This window comes from Phascolarctos cinereus, unplaced genomic scaffold (genome assembly GCF_003287225.1).
Source record: "Phascolarctos cinereus isolate Bilbo 61053 unplaced genomic scaffold, phaCin_HiC Scaffold_4;HRSCAF=312, whole genome shotgun sequence".
NCBI classification, from domain to species: Eukaryota; Metazoa; Chordata; class Mammalia; order Diprotodontia; family Phascolarctidae; genus Phascolarctos; species Phascolarctos cinereus.
The window spans coordinates 533,577,910-533,591,197 of record NW_027555847.1 but is presented as its reverse complement, the minus strand read 5'-3'; positions in this window follow the sequence as shown (position 1 = coordinate 533,591,197).

Sequence of the window (13,288 nt, the reverse complement as noted above, 5' to 3'; positions counted from 1 at the left end):
AAAGAACTTTGAAATATTTTAGCTCAATGGTATTGAAGTTAAAAATAAAGGTGGGACTATAACCCATACATAAGGGACTCTATGGGCCACATATTGACATAGTTTTAAAATATATTATCAATGTTTTGTTCTATTTATTTTTGTTTAAAAAAAACTACCAATTCAATGACAATCTGCTTAGCACCTCACTTGGGAGTAATGCAGGCCACATTCATCCTCTATGTTTGAAATATCTTCTTTAATTCTATAACCTTTGCAATCCCTAATTCAATTCTAACTATTGGCAACAAGAGATGTAATGTATTTAAGACGGAGAATAAGACATAAATTTTTGGACATGATCACTATAACAACGTGTTTGTGTAACTATGTATATTTTTAAAACAGATTTTATTTGTGTGTTTTTCCTTTTTTTTAGTAACTGGGGAAAATATTGGGAAAAGAACCTAAATTTTAACAGATTTTTCAATTTAATTTTGCTTTGCTTTTTGCTGCTGCAATGATTATTATTATTGTGTGTTCTGTGTAATTATTTGAATATGTTATGAATTATTGACAGCAGATTATGTATAATGACAAGCTACATGATCTCAACAATATACAACTAAGGAAAATAACCATGACATAACATTAAAAAAGAAGTTTGTAAATTTGGTAAAACATAATTACTCTTTTAATAGTAAGGATAATATTAAACTTCAAAAAGCTGTGATGTAAATGAAGTGAAAAATAATGTGATAAAAGCAAAACGGATATTTATATAGAACTTTTTTGACTACCATAGATGTGAAGAATGCCAAATTCTTCCCTGTTCTTAGAAATCAAAAATTCTTTAGAATGCTATTTAAGCCTAATAATATCTAACTATCAAAAAAGTGACCTTTAATGGAATTTTAATTTTTTTGTATATGTGGTTAATATATATGCATTCTTAAAAGGTAACAGATATTAAACATAGGTGAGGAAAGAGATGATCAATAACAAAATTATCCTAGGCATAGTCAATGAAACAATGCAGAAATTTGCAAAAAGGAGCAAATTCTCACAGAAAAAAGTCTGTAATACTGGAGAACTTGAAGAAGAATGTAAGGCAATATTATGTTGTAATAGCACATGTAGAAGAGGAAGCTTCTGAACTTGGAGGATGAAAATTGCCAAGTGTAAGCTACATGTTCTTAAATAAGCACTTTTCCTCTTTGAGTTACAATGTTCTCACCTTTCATACAATATTAAGAAATTAAATCTCCATTGAAAGGATAAGTTTGTTGTGAGGATAATATGAAAGTTGTGAACTTTATAGCCCATTAAGGATGAAAAGTATCGTTGTGAGTGTCAACTCTCTATATAACTCTTACTTTATAAGTATCCTTTGTTACTGCCTCTTATTAACTATAATATTGTATTCTAAGGTAATCAAGGGACAGAGTTTCATTTGTTCTATGAAATTACTGACAGACATCTCTTTCATTAACTTTGAAGCCCCACCCAAAATTATCAAATATTAAGTGTAATGAAAATGAAGAAATCTCATTTCCCCTAAGTTTGTACTCATTTTTCTAACCAAACTCTAATAATATCCATTAAAGTTATTGTATATGCAAATTATTAGAATTGAAAAAAATAAAGGTAGAAATCCAATGCATTCATTAATCACCCAATCCTTTTTCCAAAATTACTAAAATATGGATCTAATTCAAGCCTTAATTCTGACAATATGTAATATAGTGCTTGAGGTATGTGTGTCACTTTATTGGTATGTGCATTCCCTCAATCAATGTAGACCATCATATATTTCAGGGGTCTTTTCATCCTTTTTAATTCAAAACCAATATTTATTCATAAACATTCTATTATGTACACAGTCAATATATTTGGTGCCCTCATATGATTACGTTATTGTTTTGTAGAAATGTTTAAAACATTTCCTCAATGCATCTATTGAAATATAATTCCAGGTTTTTATAATAAATCTCAATAATGATATCATTTATTCCACTTTTTATATGTAACTTATTGTCCATTATTTCATAGAGGCTACATATTCATATCATGCACGTTTCTATTACTTTTTAAGTTATCTGAATTTTAAGATTTTACAGATTTTGATGTTATTTTCAATGTTGACTTCATAGGGCATGCTACATACCTGTGCTTGAATTTTTGTAGTGATGAAGGAAAGTCATGACAGTGTCATACTCAAATATCTTGTCATTCACCCTACACATAGTAGTTGCTTGGGGGGGGACAACAAATTATTTACCATTCTCAAGTGATACCTCATTCATCTAGATGGACACTTAGATGATGATACTGATTTAGTGGTGTTATTTGTATGAACTTATCTAGGTTGGCTTTTTTATGCCAAATGGGTGCCAATGAAAAAAAATCTCTTGTCTTTTCTAACTCTAATACCAAACCACTCACTTCACAATCCTGTTCTTGTCTAGACGCATAGTTTCAATTTCATGGTTTCATTCCAGAAATAATGTAGGTCAGAAAAGTTTACATGAACACATTTGTCCCTTTTTATAACAAATTTGATGATGAAACAACACATCTTTGGCAATGTAATTCCATTTCTCACTAACTTTTTATGTTTTCACTTAGATATGGTAAACATTTTACTCAAAAAAAAATAGCATCACTTTTTTTTTTTAATTCTACTACATTTTTGAGGAGGATAAGCAATAGACAAAGGGGATCTTATATTTTCTACACTTTCATTCAATTTGGTAATCACAAAAATGTAGTCTGGTGTGGAAAATCATTTGCTAGAGACTTTCTGATCTTATCTCATATCTTCTTCAAGATTCCTTATTTTATGTGTGGAGATCATTCTCATAAAGGTTATGCAGTGATGAAAACATCCAAAAATATCAGCCAGCAAAGCTAAACATAATGCTGAATGAAAAAAGGATAATTAATGAATTGTAAGACTTTTGGAATTAAAAAAAAAACTGAACTTAATAGAAGATTTTACACACAAGATCCACGAGAATTATTACTTAAATACATAAGACTAATTACAATGGATTCAATAAAGACAGACTGTTTACCTTTCATGTAAGTAAAAGGAAAATGTATGTCTAAGATTATTATTAGTAATTGGGTAGACCTGGGCATCTATATCTATATGATTTTAAAAAGTAAAACTGTTTAGGGACAGCTAAAAATAGCAGTTATCTTATACGAATGAGATGTGCGAAGAAGAACTGACACTGAGGAATTGCCTCAGGAAGGGAGGCTGTTAGTTCAGAAAATCACCATCATCAAGAATGGGTTCAAAAGGGAGCAATTACACATACATGTAGAAGCATATAAAAGTCTTCAAAGTTCAGAAAGAAATGAAACACTAAAGGCATAGGAAGGAGATAGAGGATAAGGCAGGGATTTTTAGAGGGCAGGATGAGGGAATAGGTTAAAGGGGGATATAGAAAGGTGTTTAGATTAATAAGAATGTGAGAATAAGGGAGGAATCATTGGATGGGTTAGGTTAAGCAACAGGAGGGCAAGGCAATAAGTAGAAGTAGAGGAATGAGGAGGGATAGGAAATAAGATAAATGCACAAATATAAAATAAAGATTAGGAGGAAATTTTGTTAGAGGAAAAGGAGCAGGGATGTTAATCATGATCTTGGACAAAATTAAATCTTAAATAGATTTAAGCAAAAGAAAAAAATAGGAAAACAACACTATGTGTCAGACATATTTATCAATGTTGTCATGGACTATTTAAGACAACTAGACAGAATAAGGTGAGAATATTGCTGTGGTATAGGAAATAACAAGTCAGTGGACTTCAAAAAAACATGGAAAGACTTGGATTTATGAGGGAAGAAGCTACCTACTCTCAGAGAAACAGAGGATAAATAAGTATATCATGGTCTAACACAAATACATATGAATGTGTATGTCTATATATGACTATGATTATTTATATCTAAGTATTTATATGTGTAAGTATATATATATATATATATATATTTATAGGTATAGGTATAGATGTATATATGTATATCTTTGTGTGCATATGTTTCTTTATGTATGTGTGTGCACATGTGTATATGCCTATAGATATTTATGTATAGATATAGATATGTATGTATTTAATTGTAGCCTTCTGAGGAGGGAGAAGGGGGGGAAGAACAAAGTAAAAAGTACACAACAGAGAACAAAAAGAAAAGCTACAAGGAAGCAAAGACAGACAGGTCTCAACACAATGTGTAGAATTTATTATATAGTCTTCCTTGAAATGGAAAATTTATTGCTGTGTATTTTGATTTCTCTCTCACATTCTGCTATGGAGATGACAATGTTTTTTTTTCTTTTGTATTATTTCAGTTTTAGTATTTGTTTCATTTTTCCTTGTTTATTTTGTATTTAAGTTTAATTTTTTTTGGAGGGAGAGGAAATTGGGGTTAAGTGACTTACCCAGAGTCACACAACTAGTAAGTGTTATGGGTATGAGGATGCATTTGAACTCAGGTTCTCCTGACTCCATGGCCAGTGCTCTATACATTGTATCACCTCACTGTCCCATTAAGATTATTTTTTAAAAAAATATATAAATTTTTAAAAGTGAAGTCTCTGAATATGTCACAGGAAAAAAATTGAAATGAGTTGATTGCTGAATATTAAGAACAGAAATGATTGAGAAAATTATTGTTCTATAGAGCTTGTAGGATTTTGCTAAAAAAAGAAAGGAGAAGAAAAACCTAAAAAAGCAAGAAGCTTTATACAGGTAATGAAACTGTCTGAGGCAATAGAAATGCTGAAGTACTATATTAATAAGTCAGATGAGGAACTGGATAGAAGGGTAAATTACAACTTAGGAAAGAGATCAACAACAATAAAAAAAGCAAAAACAAAAGTAATAAATAAAATTTGTTTGTCATGTACATATAAATGTACATATAAAAAGGAAGAGTTAGTTGTTAAAATTTCAGTGTGAACATTTACATTGATAGAAATCAGTAAATACAGTCCAACTAATCGGGACTTGATTAATTGTATTTTTTTCTTAAATTATCAAGACATGAGATTAATGGACAAATATTAATGCAGGTTAAACATAATAGCATGGCACATATTATCAGGGTTGGTTTCTTAATCATTATGAGCACAACCATGTTACAGATGGACTTTTAACTTGCTGTAACATTTTAAAAGACCCTGTGGGGTTAACTAATGGATACTTTCATAGACTTGGAATTTGAAGCATTAGGTATAAAGTATAGTATTATTAAAAGTAATTAGAATTAAACATGCGTGCTAAAGGTGAGTTAAGAGTCATATAATTACTGTCTATAAAATAATTTCATAATCAACCACCTGATTTATGTGGTGGATAAATTAATGGCTATTATTGCCATTTGTCATTTTTAATATCCACTTGCTTTATTGGGAGAAGGATTAATGCCAATACTAAATTAATTTGCTAAGCAACAATGCTTAATTCAAATCTAAACACATACATGTCCATGAACAACCATTTTCACTGTAGTATAGATTCTTTTTGGTCAATATAAAATATGGCAGGAAGTGAATAAATATTTTAAAGAATATTAAATCATAGGATTGTAGTCTACATCAGTGCAGAGAATCTAATCTTAAAAAAAATGTGTTTACAAAATACTTGTTATTCAAAGTGTTTTACATACATATATATGTATGTATCTAGAGTTTGGAACATAATAGGTGTTTCACAAATGATTAATTGAATAGATATCTATCTAATCTAGATATCTAGCAATTAAAATACACATTCATTATATGTATATACATACACACATACACACATACATACATACATACATACATATATTTATACATACACATAGAACAGTGACAATTTTGTGACATAGCTATTATGAACAAAGTGATCTAGTGTTGCAAATAAGAAAAGTGAGGCTAAGGGATTTTGTGATATTATTCTTTCTTCCTGCTTTTCCTAAAGGTCTTACCACTTCTTTTCAGTGTCCTCCATAGATCACCATCATTCCTATCCTCTACTATTGTATTCAGCAAGCAGACTGGAAAGAAGGGCACCCGCAAAAGGGAGAAATTCAGAAGATGAATAATATAGAAGAAAGAATTAATGGGGAATATCTTGTGGTTTTTCTTCTTTGGCATAGAATATAAGGGGAATCTTTTAAGACGGAATGCAAAGAAATTGACACAACTCATGTACATAGTTGTTGTTTGAGTTTATCAGTCATATCTCACTCTTCATAACCCCCTTTGAGATTTTTTTTAAATTTATTTTTAGTTGTCAACATTCACTTCCATAAGATTTTGAGTTTTAAATTTTCCCGCTCCCCAGATGGCATGCATTCTGATATAGGCTCTACATATACATTTGCGTTAAGCATATTTTCCCATTAGTCATGATGTAAAGAACAATTAGAACTAATGGGAGGAGCCACAAGAATGAAACAATAAAACAAAAAAAAAGTAAAAGAAGAGCAAATAGCATATTTCCATCTGCAATCAGACTCTGTATTTCTTTCTCTGGGTGTGGATAGCAATGCCCATCATGAATCTTTGGTAGTTGTCTTAGATTCTTGCATTGCTGTGAAGAGCCAAGTCTAGCAAAGTCAGTCATCCCATAATGTGTCTGTTACTTTGTACAATGTTCTATTTGAGGTTTTTGTGCCAAAAAAAAGTGGAGTGGTTTGCCATTTTCTTCTCCAAATTATATTACCAATGAAGAAACTGAGGCAGAGTTATGTGACTTTCCCAGGGTAACACAGCCAGGTACTGAGGCCTAACTTGAACTCATGAAGATAAGTCTTCCTAATCCCAAGCCTGGAACTCCATCCATGTGCCACTGAGCTGCCCCCCTTATGTATGTTAGTAGTTGAAAAAGAGTCATTTGCTTCCACATTGGATAAGACATTAAAAAGAAAACTAGACTTAAATGAGCTAACATTTAGCTACATACTGAATCGATTTAATGACCAGACTCCTACAATGTACTTCATAAAGTAGGAACTGAATCAATATATGTTGAATTAAAACAAACATTGACTGACAATACAATGTCAACTTGGAATCACGTCTCTAAAGATTTGACTCAAGGTTCTTTTCTTATTCTGTAGAACAATTTTAATCAATGACGTGGATAAAGCCACAACCACAAATCTCTGCTGACACAATGTTGGGAATGATAGATAATACAGAATATAAAATTAAAGTAGACAAGTAGAATTGATGGACCACAATCTAACAAGATGAAATTTAAGAAGGATGAATGATGTATGTATATATTTTAAATCAACTACACAACTATAAGTTATTGTAACTGTTTAAAGCCTTTCTATAAAAGTCTCTGGTGTTTTACTTGGCTGCAAACTTCATGTGAACCAACATTGTCATATGACTGACAAAGATGTTAATATGAATTAGGTCATATTACAAATATAATGTCCAGAAAAAAAAAGTTGATAATTCTCTAATTTGGATAAGTCAGACTACATCTTAGACATTGTGCTTATCTCCAGGCATCTAGGCTAAAATACATATTGAGAAACTGATGCATATTAAAAGAAAAATCACCATGACAATGAAAAAAAATGAAATCATGTCCTTGCAAATGAGTCCTTCTTCCTGAATATGCTGCATTGTATGAAATATAAATATCTAATTTTTTTGTCAGATATACCATTAATATGCATTTCTTATAAAAAGACTTTAAAATGGAAAGCAATGCTTCACAAAACTTTAAAGATATTACTTGTGATTTTGTTTAAAAATGGAATAATATTAATTGTATAATTGTTTTAAGATTTTGGACAATATTATTCCTATCTTGAGGGAGAAAATCTCTCAATTCCTTAAAAATATTCTTTGTCCTATGAGGAAAGTGAAAGCTTTTTATTACAGTGTACTATTAGCATCTTATCATTCCCTAAGGCTACTTCTGCTTTCCTGGACAAAATAATATGAAAACATTGATAGTTGTATACCCTCTGAAAGATTCAGATAAGGGTTAGAAGGTTCATTGTGCCATCAAATCTAATCAATCTCATATATGTGCAGATTGGGTGAATAGAGTATGTGTCACTCCACTGTGTTCTTCCATAACTCCCTTTTTATCAATAATAAACAGGTCTGGGTAGGAAAAAAGTGAATCCATCACTTATTAGATTCCTATGAAATGGCTAATCATATCTTGTTAACATAATATATATTTGCCCTCTTAGTAGGAAGTGACAGTTTTTAATGACTCCACAATTTGGTAGAGACATCCTAATCATTTTGTAATCAGATGCCACTGACAATCAGGCCCAGTTGGCTTTCTTTCTTCAAGAAAATTGAGTGAAAAAAGGTTTGTAGCTGTACTTTACTGAATAAGAACACACAGAAAGCAAAAGAGTGCAAATATAATCTCATTAAATAAGACAGCAAGTCTAAGTGGCATAGATAGCTATTAAACAAATGAGATTGGTCCATAATAATAAGAAACATATTTCACATCTGTTGCACAGTACAAGGCTTTTAACAAGTAATAGGCATACCATGCTGGAAAATACTTGCTATTCTCCACCAGTATATCATTGTCAATGGCAGGGCTGTCTGAAAAGAAGCACTTATCTCATACACTTTATTGCTTGATAGCTTGCTGATTGCTTTTACAAAGCAATAAATTGATGGCCTGATTCAGCACTGACATTAGGTTATGTTCATTCCTGGTGATTGATGCTTTGAATTAGAACTCTTACATTCTTCACTGTTTAGGAATATGAAATTCCAAGCAGGCCTGCCTCATGTCACAAATAAAATGACATTGCAGATGCCAAATGAGCTAGATTTATACATTTAAATGTCTAACTAGCTTTTGTCTTTAATAAAGTTTTCATAATTTATGGTTTTATGTTTCTGTTTTCAATTAAACATCTAGCCAAAGAGGAAAGAAAAAAGAGAAATGAAATGTTTTGTTCCTTAAATTATAGCACAACTACAACATCAAGAAATTGTAAAATGATCTTAATCTTAATAAATTCATTTATTAGGTAAATTGAATAATTTGATTATTTTCTATTAGCTTTAAGGAAATAATAGATTTCAACATTGTCCACTCTGTGAGATAGAAATCTCAACCACCATTTGGAATAATGATTTTATTATATTTCATTTATAAGCAGTATTAAGGACAGGGAAGAAAAATAATCTGAGAAACTAGAAAGATAGATAACTCAATTTTAATTTTTTCAACTATTTTGCTTTAAAGAAATTGACTATTAAAAGCTTCATTAAAACATTCAGAATGATAATAATTCACTAGAGTCTAGTAAATTCAGAGTTAAGGTTATGATTGATTTCTTTTTTTTAATTCAAATAACAAAATGGTATACCAAAATATTAGAAATTTTAATAAACTTTGGACAAACTCACTAGTTTCCCAATTAAAAATTGATGAGGGAATTAGGACCGCTTGCTCTGATTTATCTGTTCTACCCTCCTACTTTGACAAGGTCACCTGCTTCCATATACTCGAGCCTTCTCCTAGGATCATAGCATTATAGATGATAAGGACCCTCTCAGTTTTACACATGAGGAAACTCAGAGAAAGGCATGTTAAGTGATTTGTTCAATCAAGTAGGTAATAAATAAAAGAACCAGAATTTGAACTCTGTTTATCTTATCTCAAATTCTGCACAATCACTATATCACTTCACTACTTGTTTTTTTATGCCTCTCAACCTATAATCATTATCAATTAAGTCAACTTTTCTTAGTTGACTGAATATGGAAGAAAGGTATTTGAGGACTATGGTTCTAAGATGAGTAAAGATAATGTGCAGTAGGGTAGCAGATGGTTCACTGTCTTAGATTTTATGTGAATTAGATTCACATGTTTGAATTGAAATTAAACAAGTATAATTCATCAGTACAAAGTGAGGGATATTCAAGTGTGTGGCTGGAGGAAACTGAAAAGAGGATAACCAATGGACACAATATAGATTAAAAAAAAAATAAAATTTTCTAGAACAGACCAAAAAGGATTCTTGTCTCTGTTACTAACAAAGGGGTCATAACATTTTGATGTGATCATCCATCACCTGAAGTGCTAAATCAGGAACTAAAAAAAAGAAAGAAGGGAAAAATAATTTAATTAGGTGAAGTATATCAAGACATAATCCACACTAGTGGCAACACTATATTGATGGATCAGTTTTCAAGATGCTTGAAGTAAAATTTTATGTAATTTCTTGAGGAGAGCTTCAAAAGAAAATGATTGAAAAATGTGAATAACTGCATATGATTACTTTTCTAATTCTATAAAATTTGTGAGACTATTCCACTCACACATAAATAATAATAATCATTGATCTAGTAATTAGGACCATTAACTTGGATAGACAATGTAGATGGACAATGAAATGGTCCCAAAATTGAAGAGGAAGAGAGAAGGCCTTGAATTTCCTCTTGCAAACTTGAAAGTATCTTAATAAGCCCAAGCTTCTGCCTTGAACAAACATATTTTAAATATTATTACAGAAATCTTGTTTAGGTATAAATGATAGAATAATAAATCCTTTAATAATTGAATTTGAGCATTACCCAGATTATAACAAAGAGATATACATTGTGTGTGGTCAGTTGTCAACATAATACTAATGGAAAATGCATTTAGGAGGACTAAAGTAAATTGCTAAAGATGACCTATTAAGTTTCAAAAATGGTTTCATCAAAAATATATGTGACTAGAAAATATTGAACACTTATCATATAGTGAAAGGCAAAGATGCTATTTAGTGCATTCAGAATGATCCACAAAAGATCAAATAAACAAACAAAAGAATTGGACAAGAATAGCAAATGATAAGAAATCAAGAATGTGTTACAATTTATGTTCATGAAGGCAAAATTTGTACCAATGATATAAATATTAACTATAGGTTATGAATGATTTGTATCTTGTTTTTCACTCAATGGGGAAAAGCCATTAAACAGGGGTCTTAGGTAAAGAAAGAGGATACAATGGAGCAAGAAAACAATGATAAATTTGTATATGAAAGTTTTAAAATATTTTATAAAAATAATCACATTTATGAAAAAAAGCAACGTAGAAGATTCAGAAAGGAAAATCTCATTTTGATTTTATTTTAATTTTGAAGTAACAAAAAGAATAATGAATAATAGGAGGGCAACTTAATCTATCAACTTGTTCATCTAATCAATAAACATTTATTAAGCATCCACTATGTTCCAGGCACTGTGCTAAGGGCTGGAGATACCAAACAAAAATACATTCCTGGTCTCCAGGAGTTCACAATCTGATGGAGCAGATAACAAAAGCAACAACTATGTACAAACAAGTTATCTACAAGTTAATTAGGAAATAATTCACAAAAAGAAGGCACTAGAATTGAGAGGAGTTAGAGAAACCTTCTTGAAAAGATATGATTTCAGCAGGGACTTAAAAGGAAAATAAAGCGCAGAAGGAAGAGCATTCTTGGCATGGGAGACAGACAGAAAAAAAAATGCCCTGAGCCAAGAGCTTGAGTTTCTTGTTTATGGAGCAGCTCCGAGTCTATTTTTACTGGATATAGGAGTAGGTGTAAGGGAATTAATTAAAAGCCTCAAAATTAAAAATGGACTTGGTTATAAAGGGTTTTGAATACCAAAGATTTGATCCTGGTGATCATAGGGAGCCACTGATTTTTATTGAGTAGGGCCAATATATTCCAAGATGTGTTTTAGAAAATCTCTTTAGTAGATGAATAGAAGGTGGACTGAAATGCAGAGAGTCTTGAGGCAGGAAACCTCACTAGCAGGTTATTGCAACAGGTCAGATGCTAGCTGATGAGAACCTGTACCGGAATCAATAACAGAGGAGAAAAGGGGGCATGTTTAGATGTTGCAAAGATTAAGTGTTTAGGCCCTGGTAACTGGTTAGACATGAAGCATGGGAGATAGCGAGGAGTTAAGGAGGATTCCTAGATTGCCAGTAGGAGAGATTTAGGAAGGTGCTGTTACCTTCTCCAGTAAATGTGTGGGAAGGAGTCAGTCTGGGAGGACTTTAGTGCTACTGAGAGGGGGGAATAAATGAATTTCATTTTGCACATGTTGATTTTAAGATTCCTACTGGACATCTAGTCTGAAAGACAGATAAGGATAAGGAACTGGAGGTCAGTGGTGTGGCTGGCTCAGGACAAATGGATTTTAAAATTATCAGTCTATGGGATCTGAAGAATCCAGCTTAATTGGATTTAAATCTTAAGTTTATGTAACAATAACTTAGAAAATGAAATTTTTCCATTTAAGTATTTTATTAGAATGTTCCTAAATATAATAAGGTATAATAAATACTCAATATCCAGTAAACTGCTTGTCCCAAAGAAATATTGAGTGTTTCTTAATGGTGAATCAGAATATTTTGTGAATCTAGGAAACAAATTCTCTTAAGCGATTATTCCATATAAGAACAGGCTATTATTTTCATTTTAATTACCAACATATTACACATAATAAGAGCAGAACAATTATATATTAAAATGTCCTCAAATGAAAACACAAAACTAAGATACTCACAATAGAATGAGTAAAGTTGTACAGAAGATTGATATTTTTTTTTGGATATTCACAAAGATAGCTATGTCAGCATTAAGTTCAAAGAACAGATATTTTTCACTAAGTACAATGTTAAAATAAATGTCTACTACAAGACAATGATATAATAAGTATCTCTGAAGTTTGTTATGTTTCAGAACATTAGATTACTAAAATGGGGATAAAATTATAACAAGTAAAGTAGACAGAAAATGCAGTTGCACCTTACATATATATATATATATATATATATATATATATACAGGGATTGCATTGGTGCAAGATATTTATTATGAAACCTGATTCAAGAAAATATTCATTGAATGTCAATTGGAGATTAAGATTTTCTGCTTAGGTTGATGACAAAGAAATCAGGTGAAAATATTGTAAGAACACACAGGAAAATGTTGTGAGGTATACATTTATTATCCAGGCTGAAATGTCTCACATATGCACAGTGCATAAGAAGCAGATTTGCAGGAGACTTGCAAAATAGCAGGGCCCAGAGAGGGATGATGATTCAAAAACTGTCCATTTTTTTACTAGTTAAGAATATAGGTTGCACAAATCATCTCTCATATCCTCCTTCCCCAAAATCACATAGACTAGATGCTCTGAGAAAGTGAGAGAATGTTTTATTTCTCCTTCACTTAGGAGATTTTGCAGCATGTTGGGAGCCCCATGGCAAGAAAAGGTGGAGTTTCATTCTAATGTTCATCTATTATGGTCTT